Below are 14,144 nucleotides of genomic sequence, written 5' to 3'. Positions count from 1 at the left end.
GGGAAAAGTCGGGCCGCGGGAGTTCCGCCAAAATGCCACGAGATGGCGCTGTGCGCCTTTCTGTCTCTCTCCGGACTCCTTCCTCTAAGAATTTTCCACCCTTGTATGGGGTAATTAAGGATTAAGCAAGCTGCTTCCACAGGTGCAGCGGTAGGAAAGCCTGTGGCTGCTTGTCTTTCACTTGAGTAATCTGGGTTCAATTCTAGCCTTCAGGTCTTTGTGGGGTGGATAGCTGAATCTCCTCGGTGATCGAGTGGGTTGCCCTAGCTTTGTTTCTGAACCTCGAGGAGTGCAGAGGATTGAACTGAGCGTTAATGAGCAAGGCAAGCTTATTTTCTTATATTTTTTGTTCTTTTCTCTCTGTACAAGAAAAGTTCTGAACGCATCTTGTGATGCCTGTGACTGAGCCCTTTGAATGTTTCCTGTTATGGGAAACCCACACCCCATCACCCCACATTATCAGGGTACTCTAACCATCTTCTACACCATCGTGGGGAATGGAAGAATATACAGTTATGACACCCTCAAGTTGGGGGGGAGGGAATTCACCATCAAGGAACTGAAGCTCTGTGTTGTACTTTTCTTTCCTGTTTGTTTCTTTATGGTTGTGGTCACAGTCAAATATGCTCAGGGCCTTCTCCTGCCTCTTGCACTCAGTAATCACTATGGACATGACTGAAGAACCATATGGGAAGCCTATGAATATACCTGGGTCCAGTGGATGCAAGGCAAAAGCCCTATCTGCTCTTCTCCTGTTGCAGCGGCCCAAGATGCGTGCTGAATCCTTAATGACCTCATACTTAGATCCTTAATGACCTCATACATAACATTTTAGCAAAGAGAAGGGCTGAAAATCTTATACGCGGGAAAATGTGGACCGTGGAAGTTCTGCTGAAACGCCACCAGATGGAGCTGTGGACTTTTCCGTCCCTCTCCAGGCTCCTTTCTCTAAAACTTTTCCACCCTTAGGTTTGCTTCTGTGTTAAGCATGGTGTAATTAAAGATCAAGAACGGAGCTTCAAGGGGCAGTGGTAAGAGAGCCTCGAGGGTGCTAGTTTTCACACGGGTGACCAGCATTCGACTCCCACCCTCAGATCTCGTGGGCCACATAGCTAAATCACCTCGGGGGTCGAGTGAGCTGCTCCATCTTTGCCTCTGAACCACAAGGGGTGCTGAGGATTGAACCTGACATGGACAGAGCAAGGCAAAACTGTAAGGCTGGAGCGACAGCACAGCGGGTAGGGCATTTGTCTTGCATCGGTCCGACATAGCCACCCCGAGTTCGATTCCTAGACCCCTCTCAGAAAGCTACTGAGAGTATTTTGCCTGCACGGCAAAGCCTGGCAAGGTAGCCGTGACATATTCGATATGCCAAACACAGTAACAAGTCATAATGTTACTGGGCCCACCTGAACAAATCTATAAACAATGGGAGGAGAGTGACAGTGACACTCTGAGCTAAAAAAAACATCTGAAGCCACTTTGTTATGTCTGTGACCAAACAATTTAGAAATATTTCCTGCTATGGGCAACCCACACTGCATCACCCCACGTTCTGAGAGTACCGAACCCTCTACTACAAGGAAGACACAGCATGGATACAGCAAGATACAGCTCAGAAACCCCCACAATCCTCCAATAAGGGACTGAGGAGGCTGTTTTGGTTTTATTTGGTTTGTTCATGATTTGAGGGCCACAGATCCAGCAATGCTCAGAGGTTCTCCTGGCTCTGCATTCAGGAAGATTTCCAGCATGATGGTGGGGCTGTATGGAGAGCCAAAGAATGCGAGTGCTTTCTTTCACTTGGGCAACATGGGTTCGATTCCAGCCTTCAGATCTTGTGGGGGTCCATAACTGGACTCACTATAAACAGTGCTCCTCTCTCACCATCCAGGGGCTTCTCCCCTGGGGCAGTTTGTGTCCATGAACTGAGCAGAACAGTCTCCAAATCGCTTTTCCCAGGGGACCACTTCTTTGCAGTGTGGGCGCTCACTTCCTTCTGGTCGCCCACAGAAGACATCCCATCTGTCTTGGCATCCTCATGGGGCTGAAGGCATAATTCTTCACTCGAGATTTTGTCACAGTGCGCATGATCAGAAAAATTCCACCTAGGCTGGCTGCTATCCTGAAGAACAGCTTAAAAGGATTCTGATGACTGTGCTGTGCCTGAGAATCTCCTTGTCCCGAAAATTCTAGATCTGCAGGTTGGGTTCTAACATTTACCCGACTCTATTGCAATTCCGACACGTGGATGGATTTTTCCAGGCAACATCCTAACGTTTCAGCAAGATGGACACGCAAAATTGACCGACAGCAGTCACATAGTTGTGTAATTTTTTTTCCAACTCAAAGACAGACACAGTAAGTGGATATAACTCCCTCTGCAGAAAATTGAAGTACCAGTTCAGAGTAAAATTAAAAGGGGCCTGAGATTGGTTTTGCTTCTAGCTCAGTTTGGAGCCCGGGATACATGTGCGAATGCAATGATGCATCCCCACACAGCCGAGACAAACTTTTGAGAACATCTCATCTGAAGCAGATTCCTGTCCAGGATCAATGAGTGTTTTGTTATCTTGTTCTATTTCATTAGGTGAGGAGAGGGTCACACCAACCATTGCTTGGGTATTGCTGCTGCTGGGGCACTGTGGGCAATATGGGGTGTTGGGATGGAACCCAGGTTTTCTCCCCGGTGCCAAGCAAGTGCCATTTCTAATGCAAAACCACTAGTGCTGAACCATCGAGCTCTTTTCAACAATCACCACTTGTCCTTGTTGTCTATCAAATGTAAAGTCACAGTATTTCCCCTCTAATCAAAAGATTTTTGGGGCATTGGTACCATAGTACAGGGATAGGCATTTGCCTTGCACACAGCCGGCCAAGCTTCAATCCCAGGCATCTCATATGGTCCTCAAAGCATCACTAGGAATAATTCCTGAGCGGAGAGCTAGGAGTAACCACTGAGCACCGCTGGATGTAACCCAAAAAGCAAAAAAATATTTTTTTTTAGGTTTTAGAATTACTGCTTTTATGCAGCAACACGGTCGGAATTAGAAGATACCGTGTTGAGTGAAGTTAGCCATAAAAAGAAACAAAAACAGGATGATGTCACTCATCTGTGGAATACAGAACCCTGGATGTGGAAATGTACTGTAAATGGACTGCTTAAATCGTCCCTGATCCCAGTGTAGAGAGTTAGAGAGGAGCCGGAAAAAGAAGAAAAGAAATGTGCGGGCAGAAGAGAACCAGAAGTTTACAGGGATCAGGGCTTCATTTATGCCAGTGACACGAGTGAGGGGTGTAGCCATTTACCCAAAACACAGATGCAACAGAACTGAAAACAAGAGACCTAAGCCGTAACCACTGAAACTTAGTCATGGGCTTGTCCAGATGACAGGCGGGGGTAGACTGGGGTCTGGGGTGGGGAGGGAATACGGGAACACAGGTGGAGGGAACCTGATGCAGCGATTGGTGTTGAATTATTGTATGCCTAAGTACGACTATCAATAACTTTGAAAATCTGGCACTTTAATGAAAACTTAAAAAAACAACACAATGAAATAAATTTCCAGATTTCATGACCCACTGAGGTTAAAGGCCTCTAGTCCCTGTATTAGGCTCAGATATTTTTCCTGTGGTGCTGAGACCATAGATGTGGTTGTGGGGATGGAGTCGGACCCCACCATTCAAGTCTCATGCTTGGTCCACTGAGCACACCAATGGCCTAATATTTAGATTCAATAAGAGAATCTTACAGCACACTTGTATGCAATACCCGTGTTCCCAAATGAAATCGCTGTAATGCCACATCCTGAACCTGTGATTTGAGTTATGAAATCAAACAAAAAAGCACAATGAGAATTAGCCCAATGTTGAATGGAATGCAATTCCATGGCCGAGCAGGTGGAGGACATCTCCATGGTTCTCACAGTACAAACAAGCCTACAGAACGGGAAAATCTGTGGGAAGTGTTGCTGAAAGGAGCTTGGCAATACCCGAACAAGCCTTTTGGGTTTTTTGATCAGACCCAGTGATGCTCAGTATACCATAGGCGATGCTGGACATAAAAGGGATGCGGTGTCTGTAAAGCGAACACCCTCTCTGATGCACTTCTTTTCTGGTCCCAATTAGCTTCACTATGGGCTCACACTCACAATTTAACATACACACAATAAAACATGTTTTGGTGTATACAAGAGGTTAGGTAATGGTCTAAATGGTCAAATGCAGGTAGGCATTTGCCTTGCATGAGGCTGACAGGAGTTGATCCCTGAGCACTGCCTAAAGCAACAAGAACCACCAGGAATAACTGCTGAGCATCCCCAGGCCCCAAAACTCAATTTCTTCCTATACTAAAACACCATGGCAATGATCCAAAGGCAAAGATAAGCATGGCATCAGATTGACAGAGTGGGGTACAGAAATGGCACCCGGCCCTGTAGGTGTACAGTCAGGTTAGTTATACAGCCGGGGGGGGGCAAGAGTCTTGAAACTCATGTACTATTCAACACACCCGACAGATGAGGAAGAATGACAACAAAGTCAAGAAAGCAAAGCACAGGGTATTTCTGTAATGAACAGCTCCGGGGAGTGAAGGGCAGCATGAGCGCAGCATAGATGTCTGATCCAGTAGCACGAGGACCCAGCAGCATGTTTCACACAAGCTCAGGGTACCCACACACTGCCCAGGGACCCAGCCATTAAGGGTCCTCAACACTCACGTGCACACACACCTCTCCTCCCTGGCCTTTGGGCTTCTCTTCCAGCCAGGAGATTAATGCAGGCTTCACCGCAAAATCCCCTGCTCCACAGAGGAATGGATTAGTCACAAGTAAGGAAAAAAAACAAGCGTGAAAGCGCCCTACAAGTTGGTGCGACCCGCCTCTCAATTTCCCAAACCAGGAGGCGCAGGTTGCTCAAGCATTCCAAATCCTAAAAGACAAAGTGCTGAAGAATGAAGGTTTGCCTGTTTTCCCACTTTCAAAGTCCTCAACGCAGCATCTTGGTTGATTTCTGCCATAATTCCTGCTAACCTGCACCTCCTGGCCAAGTCAGAGGCAGAGCAAACAGTAACAGTGGTGAGTCGTGACAGCTCTGAGCAGGGAAGTTTTTGTACCTGTTTATTCAGTCACCTTCCTCGTGATTTTCATCACCAAGACCCATTATTTACAAGCTAACAAGTAAGTCCAAGCACTAGAACACTGGCATAGCTGCAGCCTGGGTGAGAATCAGCAGGTACCTTTCACTGACATAAGGAGAAGCCTGTCCCAAGCAGGCAGGCTTATTTCCCTCTTAACTGCACTTTTGTAACACCCTTGACCATCTTGCTTTACTGAGCACTCCTGTTCTGACCGTAGAGGCTGTTATTAAAGGATCAAATTATCCGGTGTGAATTTTTCTATGTTTACTAAGGCGTGCGTGGTGTATGAAACCCTTCCCACATTGCTGACGTATGCAGTTTCTCTCCAGTATGAATTCTCATATACCGAGTAAGAGAATAGCACCAAGTGAAGGTCTTCCCACATGCCTGACACTGATAAGGTTTCCCTCCACTGTGAATTTTCCTGTGCTTAGCAAGGTATTCAGAATGCAGATGGCCTTCCCACATTCCTCGCATATAGGTTTTTCTCTGGCGTGAATGCTCCTATGTACACTGTCTTGAGGTTCCAGCAATGCCCTTTCCACATTCGTTACATATATACAGTTTCTCTCCTGTGTGAATTCTCCTATGTACATTAAGTACTGAGGTCATAGCAAAGGCCTCCCCACATTCCCTACATATACAGTTTATCTCCAGTGCGAATTTTCCTATGTACATTAAGTCTTGAGGCTCCAGCAAGGGCCTAACCAAATTCCGTACATATATACGGTTTCTCTCCAGTGTGAATTATCCTATGTACAGTCAATTGTGAGAATGAAGTACAGGCCTTTCCACACTCCAGACACATATAAGGCCTCTCTCCAGTATGAATTCTCATGTGTAGAGTAAGGGAAGAGCACTGTGTGAATGCCGTCCCACATGTCTAACACTGATGAGGTTTCTAAGATGAATTTTTTTTCTTTTTTTCACTTTTTGGGTCACACCCAGCGATGCTCAGGGGTTACAGGAGGGTTTGCATTCAGGAATCACTCGGTGGTGCTCGGGGGACCATATGGGATCCTGGGAATCGAACCGGGGTTGGCCGCAAGCAAGGCAAAGGCCCTATCCGCTATGCTATTGATCCAGCTCCAAATGTGAATTTTCTTATGTGCAGTAAGATAAGAGGACAGAGTGAAGTTCTTCCCACATGTCTGACACTGGTGAGATTTCTCTCCACTGTGAATTCTCCTGTGCATCCTAAGGGACCGAGTATTACAGAAGGCCATCCCACATTCTTTGCAGATATATGGTTTCTCTCCAGTGTGAATTCTCCTATGGTCACTAAGTCTTGAGGCTTCAGCAAAGGCCTTTCCACATTCCGTACATATATACGGTTTCTCTCCAGTGTGAGTTCTCCTATGTGCACTAAGTCTTGAGGCTTCAGCAAAGGCCTTGCCACATTCCTTACATATATATATGGTTTCTCTCCAGTGTAAATTTTCTTATGTACACTAAGATTTGAGGGCCTAGCAAAGGCCTTTCCACATTCCTTACATATATATGGTTTCTCTCCAGTGTGAATTTTCCTATGTACAGTAAGTTTTGAGGCTGTAGCAAAGGCCTATCCACATTCTGTACATATATACGATTTCTCTCCAGTGTGAACTCTCCTATGTACACTAAGTTTTGAGGACCTAGCAAAGGCCTTTGCACATTCCTTACATCTATAAGGTTTCTCTCCAGTTTGAATACTTGCATGCATACTGAGGCTTGCGGGTCGAGTAAAGGCCTTGCCACACTCCCGACATATATAAGGCTTCTCTCCACTATGAGTTTCCATATGTCTATGAAGATTTGAGGGTTGAATAAAGGCCTTCCCACATGTCTGACATTCATAAGGTTTCTCTCCTGTATGAATTCTCCTATGCAAAATAAGATGTGCTGTTCTATTGAAGGCCTTCCCACATTCTTCACATGAATAAGGTTTCACTCTTGCATTTATATTCATATGGTTATGATGCAGTAACCTTTGACTCACACTTTGTCCTCGGTGCTGACTTTTTCGGGGATTCTGTCCACTGTGGTTTTCTAAGGGAACGCCACGGTGCTGAGAACATGAACATGGGGAGTCTCCCCCACATTCCTTACTCTCAGATGGTTTCTGCTCACGGTGACTTTGGTTGAGGGTATGTCGCTGTGAGGGACTCACTATAAACAGTGCTTCTCTCCCTCGGGGCTGCCAGACTGCGGGATTTTGTGCCCGTGAACTGAGAACACACTCCAAGGAACTTTTTCCAGGGGAGGGCATCTTCAGATTGAGGTCACCCTCGCCATGCTGATCACCCTCAGAAGACATCTTGCCTGTCTCGGTGTCCCTAAGGGACTGAGGGCAGGATTGTTCACTCAAGACATTGACACAGCGCACAGGATCAGAGACATTCCACTCAGGTTTGCTGCTTCCATGTAGAACAGCAGAGAAGGATTCCAATTAATGACTTCTTCACTGACTCTTCCTGTCACAAAACTTGAGCCATTCAGATGTGGTTTTTCACATATGCAGCACACAAATGCAATTAACAACATATGGATTGTCTTTGTTGTTAATGTGTTTGGCATATCGAATACGTCACGGGGAGCTTGCCAGGCTCTGCCATGTGGGCGAGATATTCTCGGTAGCTTGCCGGGCTCTCCGAGAGGGGCGGAGGAATCGAACTCGGGTCGGCCATGTTGGCTGCGTGCAAGGCAAATGCCCTACCGCTGTGGATTGTCTTACTATAGATTATTCTGTAGAACAACTTACAGAATAATGTTACTGTAAGTTGGACGCACAAAATTGACAGATGCAGAGTCAGTAAATTCTGTGACTTTTCCCCCCTTTAAATTAATGAAGGAGCACAACTGGAAAGAATTCCTTCTATAGAAAACTGATGCATCCGTTACAAGAGAAAATGAAATACATCCACATGTGGGTTTGGTTAAAGCTCAGTGTTGAACCTGTGATGCAGGGGTGAAGGCAACGCTGCTTTGTCACACGACTGAGACAGACCACGGGGCCATTGCAAAGCTCTCACCTCAAGTGATGGCTTTCAGGATCAACAAACTTTTTTGTTCTTTCTGTTTTGTAGTTTCTATTTATTGGGGGTTGGGCAGGCGGAGGGGTACACCATGCAGTGTCTAGTATCAGTTCTGTGGGTCTATGGAGACCAAAAGGGGTGCTGGGCATGGACCATCCATCCCTGTGCAAAGCAAGTATATTTCTCACTGCACTATCTCCAGTGCCCACAAATTAGCTTTTTAAACAACTACCACCATCAAGCAAATAAAAGTTCACGGTATTTTTATAATGGTTGATTTCAGCACCTAGTGAAGCTAAGGGTCCTCTACTCCAAGCATCAGGCTTTGGAATTCCTCCCTGCCACGCCCAGCCCTCCACCTTAACAATCACATACTTGGTCCACTGAGCTATCCCGCTGGCATAATAATATTTATTCTGAATTAGTGAATCTTACCAACTCACTCGTACTTGCTGACCCCATTCCCAAATCATAGTGCTGTAATGCCAAATCCTGAAGCCTCGGTTTCAGTTCTGAAACTGAACATAACGTGCAATTCAAGAACTTGTCAAAAAATGTAGCAAAGTGATGCCATAGAGTACATCTCTGTGTTTCTCAAAGTCCAAACAGTCCCACACTAAAGAAAAGATTCGGTTAGTGGAAAACTGTGAGTATCTTGGCAATACTACACTAGGTTTTGTTTTTGTTTTTGAGCAGACCTGGTGATGTTCGAGGTACCATACATGATGCTGGTTACTGAACAGGTCACCTTCAGGCACTGCAAGGCACTCCCCCCGTACTATCTATAGTATCGTTCAGATTCAAAATAGCTCTGTTATGGGCTCACTTATTCGGATTTAAACAAAAAGGCATAAAAATATTTTTTCCAGGTATAGTGACACCATGGTTGTGAAGCCAAACTGGTAAGGCATAGATGGGGGGCTGTGTATCAGGTGCTGTGAATCTCATGGACTGACAGAGAGCAATTAGAACAACAAAGGCACGGAAGCAAATTACAGGATCATTCTGTGACAGACTGTCCAGGGGAGTGAAGAGCACCATGAGTGCAGCACAGACCCTTGGATCCAGGAGCCCAAAGTCCTGGCCTCAGCAGATTGTTTTGTACATGCTCAGGGCACCCTTACACTGCACAGGGCCTGCGCCAGAAAGGGTCCTCAGACACTCACCCGCACACATGCATCTCCTCCCCGACCTCAGGGCTTGTCCTTCCAGCCAGGAGATCACTGCAGGCTTCATCCCAGTGTGCCCTGCCACAACAGAGACAGAGGCATGGATAAGTGACAGGGAAAAGGTGACAGGTAAATCGCCATGTTTTCCTGATATAACTGGGCAAATATCTGAAAGGCATGACAGAATGTCCATTTCCAAAATGCCACATATTTCTAGTAATTCGAGAGGTAAGACCCAGGTTTCAATTTAAGAATGAAATAGGTGGGCCTAGAAAATACCACAAATACTCTAGACTTGGCCTTGATCAGCACAGTATGCTGTTGATCAGCACAGTATGCTGTTGGTTTTTGTCTTGTTTGGGGTCTCCCCTGGAAATGCTCTGGGGTGACTCCTGACTCTGTATTCAGAAATCACCGCTGCTGGTGCTCGGGGATGACATGGGATGCTGGGGATTTAACCCATGTGAGCTGCTTTCAAGAAAATCACTTTCCTCCCTGTACTGTCTCTCTAGGCCCAGAACCACATGGAGTTTCCTGAGCCCCTCATGAACTCATCACGGATTTCAGCAAAACTAAGTGCTAAATAAATCTGGAAATGGCCAAAGGTGGCAAGAAAACCTTATTTTTTTAAGCTAAAAAAATGTATCCAGAGAGCACAGCTGCAGTTTCTTACAGCCAATCCAGTTGGATACACAGCTGTGGCCCAATCCCAGGGAGCCCACGTGGGTCTTTTCAGACACGGTTTGCTCCATACTGCTCTCACCGACAGCCTCCAGATGCTGGTAAGTCTCCAGCATCACGTCCCTGTAGAGCTTCTGCTGAGAGGGCTCCAGGCATGTCCATTCCTCCAGGGTGATGTTCACAGCCACGTCATTGAAGGTCACTACATCCTGAGTCAGCACACGGAGAGGGTGCGAGTCAGAATGTATCTTAGCCTCATTCCCACTACTGTGAGGCCAGGACCGAGGGTCCTATATTGTCGCTGGGCCTCCCCCTCCGAATGGAACAGCCTCCGAATGAAACAGCCTCCATGCACACGAATTGCTGACGGGCCCCAGAAATTGCATAAGGCACCTGGATCTGCTAAAGTGGGAGGACGTTATACAGAAGGTTCTTGGATGTATATACCGTTCCTGGTAACCCCAGGGCCAATTTGAGCACCACTGGTCCAGTGAGCACTGTAGAGAGGATCACCTGAACACAGACTTGTCCGATCCAAAAGACTATACCTGGGTGTAGCAAAAACCACTGCACGCTCACCGCTGCACTTCCACAGCACATGACCACTAGGATTGAGAACTCGACAGTACATATAGACAACTACTCAGAGCAGTGCATGGCATGACTGCTTGTAGGAACTCACTGCTCAGGACCACCCCAAATCCTGCTCAAAGAAGGTAGAATTTTCTTGACCCCAACATCTCTACTGGCCTCAGAGATCCTTGGCTCTTTCTCCTTGGGATTGGCGCATGCCCAGAAATCCACACACAAGATTATGTGAACGTAAGACTATATGACCAAGCAGGTAGTCTCTCCAAAGTAGGAAGGGCAAAACAGGATAAAAGCAAGTCTGGGGGTCCAAGTCACTGTAGTTGCCAGGGCGCAAATGGGGCCAGCACACCCCAGGGTGCTCTGAGGCCAGTCAGTTGTGAATCCAGAGCACAGAGTCAAGAGGACAGCTGATGACAAAAACAATGCAAAAGAAACCGAAGCAGCAGGTTGACATAACAGGACAGCTGTTCCGGGGACAGAATGTAGGACTGGCGTTCCCCAACATCCCATATGGTCCCACAAGCACTTCCAGGGGCAATGCCAGAGTGCAGAGCAAGGAATGATTGTGAGAATCCTTGCTCTGCCACCACAAATAAAACAGAAAACCCAAGATGAAACCTTTGGACCTCCAGAATCCCATTGGTCACCTAGACCTGTCAGAAATGAGCATTGAGCACTGAGCTTTGAGTACTCCTCATACACCACTCGGTCAGCCCCAAAGCCAAATAAAACAAAACAAACATACACAAAAGCAGCTTCAAACAGCAGAATGGGACGGTCCTATCGGAAGTCTCATCTTGGAATCCGTCTGAAAGAAACTCAAATAGATGACCCAGGAAGCCTGGACACTCCTGGTACTACCTCATGTCATTCTATCTGTCTACTTCTACCTGGGAATGGTTTATCAGAAGCCGCGTCACCATCTTCTCCTGTCACTGTTGTTCTGAGGATCAGCAGGAGGCTCCGTGCAAAGACCTGGAGAAGTCAGAACAGTGAGCACCAGAGAGCAGCCTCTCCTCCCACTCCTGAGCTCAGACAAGCCACACCCTCGGGTACAGCCTCACAATTCCACCTCTGGGAGACAATGGCAGAAGCTCCTGTCTCAGCTGGGGATGCGAATTGTGTTGGCATCTGTGCTGCACTTCAGGAGAGGAGCCTGGGCCAAGGCTACAGGGGAGGAAAAAACAGCCTTCTCTGATCCCTGGATTCCTCTCTGGCTCCCACAGGAAAGTCCCCATAGGCCCTTCCAGAGGCTGACTCTCAGCCCAGGATCTCCCGAATACTAGCGCCCCCCCTGCAGGCTGGCAGCAGTGCTGCCCCGTGGGAACCGTAGCCTGAAATGTGGCTCCACCATGTGACTTAGAGTGAACAAACCTTCGACACTCTCTTGCAGGGTAGACAAGAACATACACCTGGGCTCTCTGTCCTGGGGACCTCAGTATTTACCACAATGGCAGGTGTCGTTTGCTCAGGGAGAGATAAAGAGTCAGGGGTGCTTTGCAGCTTGATGTGAGGGACCTGAAATTCATGAACCAGAAAAAGATACAGAGGTATTGTGGTTAGAAGGCAATAATGTGAACTGGGTGCTTGACTAGGTGAACCCATCAATCCTCTGCATCCCATATGGACCCCAGCAGCGCCAGGGAAAATACGTGAGCTTAGAGACTAGAGTAACTCATGAGCATCTCCGCGTATGTGCTCTCTCCCCCCTAAAATATAAAGAACCAAAAATAGCCCCCCAATTACATTTTCATTGGCAAACCTCAGCCAACTTCAGGCCCCTTTCCCCCCCACACACACCCCGCATGATTGCTGCTGTCACGGAGACAATGAAGATGATCAGCAACAGGTCTCCTGCCATTAGGTGGAGGGGCTGAAGCTCTGCCCCTCAAATCTGCATATTCTACAGAAGCGAGCTTAGGACCGATGGTTCAAATATGGGACTGCTGGGACGGTTGGAATAGCCAAGCCCTTGGATGATTCCCGCATTCACCACTGTTGCCCCATCCCAGAGCTGGAGACAATCGTGGTGAAAGAGGCACGCCAGAATCACGAACTCACAACTGTCACTCCTGAACCCTGAGATAGCCCCCACTGCACCCCCAAAGTTCTGTATCCCCCTAAAACCTCCATCACACCTCACGATCCACCTGAATCTTGGCGAACAAGTAAAAAACCAGCGCAAAATTGCCCCCCAAGTTGCCTCGGCCCCTCGGCTCAGAGTGTGGAAACGGGAAGGCGCGGGGTGTTCACAGGAGGTTGCTCGAGTCCTGAAACTAAATCCTTCTTCAGAGTCCACCTAACAGGATGGGGCGCAAATTTACTTGTCCTTTGCCAAGTGAGCAACAGGTCCAGTGTCTGAGTCAGGGATGGAAAATGAACCATGACATTTATGACATCACTTCCGTTTCCATTAGGTACCTTAAAGAGCCAGAGTCTAGGCACTGAGAACCTTTTTGCCACCCAGGTGAATCTGTGGACTCAAATAAAGGAGTGGAGAGGCAAATGCTGGACTGGTCGGTCACACACTGGGGGCCTGGGGGTAAGAAGTCCCCTGATCCTGCATTGTCAACTAACATCGAACCAATGATATCTAAACACAGAATGTTACGCTGACTCTTGTCAAATGATCCCTGAGCTCAGAGACAATAGTAAGCACTGAGCACTGGAGGCTGTACTGAAAAATATAACAAGAAAAAAGGCAAATTCTACCGAAGCGGGGGAAAATGATGTACAAAGACAAATTCGAGAATGAAACATTAAAAGAGTCAAATTTCTGGTCCTTAAAAATCCACTATTCTTGGGGCTGGAGAGATAGCACAGCGGGTAGGGAGTTTGCCTTGCACGGGGCCAACCCGGGTTCGATTCCCAGCATCCCATATCGTCCCCTGAGCATTGCCAGGAATAACTCCTGAATGCAAAGCTAGGAGTAATCCCTGTGCATCGCCAGGTGTGATCCAAAAAAGAAAAAATAATCCCCTATTTTTTTATCTATCCCTGCTACAGAAACTCAGTTTCTCCTGAATCCCTATTTTTCTTTCACCATTGTTTGCGAATATATATTTGTATATATAAGTGTGACTTTGTGTTATTTTTGTTTCGGGGCCACAACCGGCAGATTCAGGGCTTACTCCTAGCTCTACACGCAGGAATCACTCTGGTACAGGCCATATGGGATGCAGGGGACAGAACCTGGGTCGATTGCTTGGATGGTTAAGTCCTTACCCACTTTACTACAGCTCCGGCCCTAAGTAAATGTGCTCCTAGCACACTCAGTGGGATTCCTGAGCAAATGTCCTTACTCTGGAAAACCAAAACTTTCTTGCTTAAAAAAAACAAAACCCTTTACGCTGGTTGGATTCTAGTTCTAAACAATTTAGGTTTAACATTGGTTCATAATTTCTCCTCTGCTACAAGGAGCTTAGGCTTACTGAGTAACACCCATCCCAATCACTCCCATTTCCTTAGTATTCATCGTTGATTCCCTGTCCTGTGATTCCCCTATACGTAATCACCCATTTCCCATAACCACATGCAGGGGACCCCGGTAAC

The sequence above is a fragment of the Sorex fumeus genome, unplaced genomic scaffold, assembly GCF_029834395.1.
Source record: "Sorex fumeus unplaced genomic scaffold, SorFum_2.1 ptg000019l, whole genome shotgun sequence".
Taxonomy (NCBI): domain Eukaryota; kingdom Metazoa; phylum Chordata; class Mammalia; order Eulipotyphla; family Soricidae; genus Sorex; species Sorex fumeus.
This window is presented reverse-complemented; position numbering follows the sequence as displayed.